Source organism: Alnus glutinosa, chromosome 10 (genome assembly GCF_958979055.1).
Source record: "Alnus glutinosa chromosome 10, dhAlnGlut1.1, whole genome shotgun sequence".
NCBI classification, from domain to species: Eukaryota; Viridiplantae; Streptophyta; class Magnoliopsida; order Fagales; family Betulaceae; genus Alnus; species Alnus glutinosa.
In genome coordinates, this window is record NC_084895.1 from 9,853,089 (window position 1) to 9,861,194 (window position 8,106).

Consider the following 8,106-nt stretch of genomic DNA (forward strand, 5'->3'; position numbering starts at 1 on the left):
TTTTCCCTAAAATATGGTCATTCTTTGGCACCAAGTATTTTCCATTAATTTGGAGATATTCTTTGGTACAAATTATTTCCATAATATGCTTATTTGTATTTATTTCAAGTCTTAGGAGATTTATTAGGCTTTTCGGGATTTTGCTATTTTTGGCAAAATTCTTCTAAAGACCTAATTTTTAGCTATTTAAGTCCGGCTTGTGGACTTTTTTTCAACAGATTATTGTTATTGATTAATTATCAAAATTCGGAGTTTTCTCTCTGTTTTTGGGGTGATTTTCTTGTTTCTTCCTTGCAAATTACTTCTTGATTAGCCTACAGAATAATCGCTATTGTGTTCCGGCGTCACAAACAATCAATGAAGCAATGGCAAATATAACTCTAAAAATGGTCCTTTCTACCTGCTCTGACTTGGCCGCTTCTGTCAAGATGAGGATAATTAAGGCCAATACTCCAAGCAATGACAGGTATTTAAACACTCTTTCACAGCACAAAGAATTCTAATGCCCTACTATTATTACTATACACAAACCCTCCTTTCGCTGGTTTGGGTCTTTTTTTTTTTTTTTTTTTTTTTTTTTTTTTTTCTTTTTTTGTATGTTTTTTTAGGAAAAGAGAATCCAGAACGTACAAGGATACCAATTTTTTTATGAATTCAACAGAAAGAATATAGCATATCAGAGTTTTCTTTCACTGTTATACGTACCTGAGAGAAAGGGAGAGAGTAATTGTTGATTGTACAATATGACCTCTCCACAAATCATTTCATTTGTTTCTAGTAGGTTTGTATAATCTATGCGTACGGTTTCCATCGTAGCTCTAAAGAAACAAGAATTACTAGAAACTGAAAGTCAGAAATTTCAGGACACATTCTTTGCTAATTGATTGTCTTGCATTTATGGTACAAGTGGTATTTTTTACCACTCGATTCTTATTAACATTGAAAGCATCCCCAGGTTGAACCATAAAACGAAAGCAGATAAGCCAAAACTTAAGACACAATTATTAAGGAACTAACCTGTAAAAAACTGGGGAAACTTAACAGGCAGTATGACAGCCTCTTGCAATATAATGCCTGTTTGGCACTCTCAAGACAAGCCACATCACTCCACTTCAAATTCGGTTTCTCCCTAATTAATTTAATGATCGTTCCCTTCTCAACCCTTGGACTTTGTCCTTGGTCTCGTAGCAGCTGCTGCATCACCATTAGGCCCATTTCCTCCACAATCAAGAATGGCCCTTATCACCTCTGCCCTCCTCAAATATTCCAAAAATTTCTGAGTAATCGCTTTCTTAATCTTTGGATTCTTCTCGTACTTCAAATGGATCCTTCATGCAGGGCATAGTGGATTCACAATAGTAAATAACAATAGAATTACAATTTTTTTCAAACCAAGATTCTATCAAAGAATAGAGACAAAAGGGACAGAAAATCACTCATTGAGTATTTCATATTGATAAATTGATAAAATTACATAAACCTGAGACTAAAGCCATCTTAATATTCGAAACCCTTAAAAATAATGATAAAAAAAATTGAAATAAAAACATTTTGCAGTACAAATAATACAAAACGACAACTTTTGCCTAGTAAACATTGGAATTACAAAATGTTCATGAAATACAAAATTGTATCCTATTGATCGATCGGATGATCTATCGATCCTATTGATCTATCATGATTGATTGGATGATCTATCATGATCGATCGGATGATATATCATGATCAATTAGATGATCTACCATGATTGATCGGAATATCTATCGATCCTATTAATCTATCATGATTGATCGGATAATTTATCATGATCGATCGGATGATCTACCATGATTGATCGGATGATCTATCAATCCTATTGATCTATCATGATCGATCGAATGATCTATCGATCCTATTGATCTATCATGATTGATTGGATGATCTATCATGATCGATCGGATGATCTATCATGATCGATTGGATGATCTACCATGATTGATAGGAATATCTATCGATCCTATTAATCTATCATGATTGATCGGATAATTTATCATGATCGATTGGATGATCTATCATGATTGATCGGATAATCTACCATGATTGGTCGGATGATCTGTCATGATTGATCGGATGATCTACCATGATTGGTCAGATGATCTATCATGATTGATCGGAAGATCTATCATGATCCTATTGATCTATCATGATTGATCGAATGATTTATCATGAACGATCGGATGATTTATCATGAACGATCGGATGATCTATCATGATTGATCGGATGATTTATTATGACCGATCGGATGATCTACCACGATTGGTCGGATGATCTATCGATCCTATTGATCTATCATTATCCATTGGATGATCTACCATGATTGATCGGATGATCTATCGATCTATCATGATTGATCGGATGATCTATTATGATCGATCAGATGATCTACCATGATTGATCGGATAATCTATCGATCTTATTGATCTATCATTATCAATCGGATGATCTATCTATCCTATTGATCTATCATGATTGATCAGATGATTTATCATGATCGATCGGATGATCTACCATGATTGATCGGATGCTCTATCGATCCTATTGATCTATCATGATCGATCGGATGATCTAACATGATTGAGTTGTAATTAAAATTAAAATTAAAAAAATAATAAAAAAAACCATTTTTTTGAAAATAGAAAAACTAAAATTAAAAAAAAAAACGAAAAAATAAATGAAAATTAAAAAACGGAAAAGAATTTTATTAAAAAAAAGAAAAAAAGAAGAAGAAAACAATCTAAAAGTAAAAAGGAAAAACTAGTTTTCTATTAAAATAAAATAAAAATGAAAAAGAATTTTATTTTATTTTATTTTTTTAAAAAAATACAAACAAAAAAATATAACTGATATTCAAAAAAATTAATTAAAAGATAAAAAAGGCTCATATTGAGCATTTGGGGGGGAAGGGGGGCGTTCACGTCCCGCGCGCGCCTCACCCAAAAACAAATGTTTAATTTTTGTTTTGTTTTTTATTTTTTCAAATTTTATTTTTTTTTCCTTTCTAAAAAGCAGCTATACTCTCTCTCACTCACTCTCAACTCAGTCCATTTCTCAACTCTGTCGTCTCACTCGTCTCTCTCTCTGTCTCACTTTCCAGACACCGTCGGCCACCACCTGCTGCCGCTCTCCGTCGACCACAGGTACGTCCTCTCTCTATCTCCCTCACTTTCTCACTCTCTCTCTTGCACTCTCTGCCACTCTCACTCTCTCTGTCTCTCTCTCTCTCTCTCTCTCTCTCTGTCTGTCTCTCTCTGTCCGGTTTTGGATTTGGGTCTGATTTTGTGTCCTTGATCATAGGGATTTCCATGGTATAAATCTCACTGACAGTTATCGGAGAAAACTGAATTTTTTTTCAATATTTAAAAGCTTTGGGTTTTGCTCATATGGGTCTCTGGAAATGGACTTTCACAAAGAGAGAGAGAGAGAGAGAGAGAGAGGGATAAGAGTGGGATTAGAGACTAAAACGGTGGCTTAAGAGTTTGGCTATGTTTTTGGGTTCTGAGAGATTTGGAAGCGGGAGGAGATTTAGGTGGACAGGTGAGAACTTAAATAATTTTTTATCTTTTATCTTTTTTACATAACTAAATTATTTTATTTTCAGGAGCTTGAATTTGTGAGGATGGTGAGAGTCAGTGTGTTGAATGATGCTCTCAAGAGCATGTACATTGTCGAGAAGAGGGGGAAGCAACAGGTCAGTGATTTCTTCTGGTCATGCAGAACCATGGTTTGTTCGATTGCGTTCTTATAATTTTATTTATTTATTATTTTTAATTTTGTTTTGAAGGTTATATTGTGGAGTTTGAGTATGTTGACGATCACAGATCTGGAAAATTTGTGGTTGAACAAGGGCGGGGTTATAAGTCCTCGATTTGATGTTGGTGTTAAAGAGATTGAACCCTGGACTGCCAGGCTGCTTCCGTCTGGTAGCAGCTTCATATGGCAGTTTTTTAATTTTTTTTATTTAATTTTAGTAACGTGTGAACACACGTTACTAAAAAAATAATTTTTTTTTTTTCCTTTTTATATACATTAGTAACGTGCTTTTTCTCTAAAACAATTTTTATAATTTATAATTTAGTAACGTGCAAAAATATTAGGCCACTAAATAGTGACGTGCGACAATTTTGCGGGTTACTAAATTTTTAGTAACGTGCGAAATATTACGCGTTACTAATTAGTAACGTAGTGTCAATTTCCACATTATTAAAATTATTTTAGTAACTATGGGTTTAGTCACCTGAAAATCACGTTACTAAAGTAATGTTACTAAATTTTAGTAACGTGCAAAAGGGTTTTGCACGTTACTAAGGTTAGGTTACTAAAATCTAAATTTTTTGTAGTGACCCCACAATAAATAATTTTTCACTAATCACTACAAGAATACGATGAACAACTTAAAAACTTTTCACACTATATTCAAAGAACTCTAACTTCACACGATTGTCACAAATCTTCTCCCATTCATGCACCATTAATATTTCCCAAAAGGAATCAACGCTCTTCACTTTTAAACATAAAATTGTTCTCTGCAGAAGAAAAAAAAAATCATCAAAAGCATTAACATCAAGAGAATTTGATAAAATATTTTCTACCCCAAGGAAATCAGCTTTGTTAACATCCAAATCAAAGACTTTATTTTTAGGGCTTTCATCAAGCACATGATTTATAGAACTCTCGTCAACAAAATTTTTAATATTATCTAAAAGATTTACCTTTTCCAACGTTTCATTTTTATCAAGATAAATGTCGTAGATTAGTAAAGAGACCCAATTTATTACAGATTTTTTCTATTGATCATACGACAAAAAACCTCCCACAAGATCTTTATTGATATCAGTATCATACGTTGGTAGAGTATCCCAATCCACTAATCCTTGTGAAGTATCTTCAACATCTTCATGTTCAACATCATCATAAACATCCCCATGTTTGAACTCTTCATCAACAAAATCGTCTTCTAGGAACTCTTCATCAAAAATTCATCAACTGTTTATAATTAAGGTACTCTTAAACCTAAAATTTGGGGTATTACACTTCGTCCCTCCCCTATTATAAACAACATACACTTGTATTTCCAGACCTCCACTTCTTCCTCTTTTCACCAGCTTCATCAATAACACACATAATTGTTCTTTCATTTTGTTCTATGTAAGATGTGTACTATAGCTTTTTTCTTTTCTTATTTCAAAATTTATAGAAAAACACAGAATTCATTAGTTGTATTTTGATGGGATTATTTACGAAAGGGAGAGATGAAAGTCACAATGAATAAACTATGTCTTATCAATCTTTTGGGGTGGTTTAGCCACCTCCCACCCGATTTGGACAAAAGTAGCTCCGACCACCCTTTAATTTGTTTGTTTATATATATGAGGTAAGGAATCCCTCCAATGCAGGGCACTCCGTGTACTAACTCATGTTGGGTAAACTTAGGACTTATGCAAAGTGTACCTTAATGATATATTAACGCATATTTATGAAGTTTTGACATCTATATTTTTTGTGATACAAAAATTGTTTTATAAAATACTTCATCTCCTTTTGTATTAAGTTTTTCCTTTTTTATTTATTTTTTTTTTTTAAAAGGTAAAAGAATAGTATATAAATGGGAAAATTATAAAAAAAAAAAAAAAAGAAAAAAAAAAAGTCACCATCTGAACTACCAAGTGTACTAATACGAGACCCCATACTACCAAAGAGTGCTAAAAAGGCCCCTTTTATCGAAATATTTCTATAATACTATTGCCATGTGTCATATGTTCGATTAAAAAATTAAAACAATTTAAAAATTAAATTTAAGAGTCAAAGAAAAATTAAAAATATATAATAATAAAAAAACTAAAAAAAAAAAAAATTATGAAGGGGTGGCTCGGCCATCCCCCAACCCGATCTAGGGTGGCCGAACCACCACCAAGACCCTTCGGGGTGGTTCGACCACCCCCAAATGTCAAAGGAGCCACCTCCGTTTGACCTGGGTGTGGGTTCAGCCACCCCAGATCGGCCGGTCTAGGGTGGCCGAACAACCTCCATGGCCCATTAAAGTGGTGTGGCAACCCCTAAGGGTCAAACCGTAAACTTTTTTATTATTATTTATTATTATTTTTTATTTTTCTCTTTGGCCTTGTGGGGTGGCCGAACCCACCCTTAGGCCAAATAGGGTGACAGAGCCACCTCCAAGGCTCTTGGGGGTGGTTTCGATCACCTCATTTTGATATTTGGTGGTAGTTCGACAACTCCCAAACCGGCCATGGGGCTTTTTTTTTTTTCATTTTTTTAAAAATTTTTTAAAGCTTTTAATTTTCGTTATTTTCATTTTTTCAAATTTTTTGATTGAATATATGACACGTGACAAGGGTATTATAGGAATATTTCGACAAAATTGGTCTTTGTGGCACTCTTTAGTAGTTTGGAGGGTCATATTACACTTGGTAGTTTACGGGACTACTTTAAAAACGGCTGGTTGTTTGGGTTTTTTCTTTCTTTTTTTTTTTCATAATTTTCCCTATATATAAAGTGAACAAAAAAAATTTTCTTGTGCTGCTATGTGTGCGTCAAAAATATCATATTTGGAACAATAAACTAGCTATAGTACGCAAGAAGTAATATGGTCCAAAATAAGTACGTTGGTGGTTATTTGTAATGTAATATGTAACGGTTTATGATACGAGGAATCCCAGGAGTTTATGGTATGTAAGCATAGAAAGTACTGCCAATCGAAAGTTGAAGTCAATGATTTATCACATTATTATAGTGTTGTATTGAAAAAAAGAAAAAGAAAAAATCTTAAATTCATGTTGCGTTTGTCAAGGTAAACTTTGTTAACCATTGATTGTATAGTATGATTCAGATCCCTGATTTCACCCAGGTAGATGGGAAGTTGGGGGAATAAAAAGTATTATATTCATTGTCAAAGTAACCAAAAAGTTAGAAAATTAAAAAATAAAGACTAAGAACATCTAATGGACTGCTATATGGTGAAATGATAATAGGTTTGAGAGCATAAAGAATCACAAAATACATAACATAAGCCAGTTGAAAATTCATAATTCATCTTTCCAATAAAAAGAAGAAAAAAAAAATGATTAGTTGGTGTAGTAATTCTTAATGGAACATGTATAAATTATACAACAAAATGAATAAAGTTATACCCACCGCTCCATTTTCTTATCAAAGATTCCTGGCCCATAAGTTGAAATGAACATGTCAACAAGAAGGGGGAACTGCATCAATATGAATAGGGTGATGGGTACACCAGCCAAACAAAAGACAGGAATGAAAATCCATGATGCTCCACGTAGCATAAGTAAAAGAGCAGCAGAAAAGGCTATCATCATGGCTGCAATAGAGAAGAAAAGAGTGGAAAGGCCTATGATCATCTTTCTCGGCAAGGATTCAAGGAAATCGTCTTCTGCATAGCGTGATGTGAGGATTCCCAAAAACATCAAGACTGAAGTTGAGGAGGAGAAGAGAGACAAGGCATCGGATATTATAAGGGATTTGATTCTTGTACAACACCAATACAACAACTACACAACAACCCCTCACATGAGGGTGGGTCCCACATACTGGGGCCCACCCTCATGTGAGAGATTGTTGTACAGTTGTTGTATTGGTGTTGTAAATCTAACATTTTTCATATTATAAAGACCATGAACAAATTTTCATTTAAGAATATTGGGAAGCCTGTTTCTTGGTTGTTACCGCCTGGAACGGTAAAGATTGCAGCAAAGATAATAGTAACAATGAGAGCGCCTACCCCTGTACAAGACGTTGCTGTGTCCTTCATCCATTTCTCTCCCTCTTTCATCAAGTCCTTGTGGTTCTTCGTAAACAATTGCCTAGGAGTGAAACCATCATCGTTGAACGATTCCTTAATCTTGGGATGGACCATGCTCTCCACTTCCTGCAGTGTTGAACTAAATCTTATTAGTCCCACCTTATCCCCGCCAAAAAAAACTAACTCTTAAACTTACACCTAAATTGCAATGTCCTCCAAACTTTAAAGAGTTGCAATTGACCCCCCAAACTACCTATCCTTTTAAGAGAAGATTCTAACGGAGGGTGCTAAG

The 8,106-nt window shown here is 34.1% G+C and overlaps 1 pseudogene; it reads left to right on the plus strand.

Annotated features, from left to right (window-relative positions):
• Nucleotides 1-3,093: 3,093 nt before the first annotated feature.
• Nucleotides 3,094-4,794, plus strand: LOC133879011 (small ribosomal subunit protein uS8-like; annotated as a pseudogene).
• The last annotated feature ends 3,312 nt before the right edge of the window (nucleotides 4,795-8,106 follow it).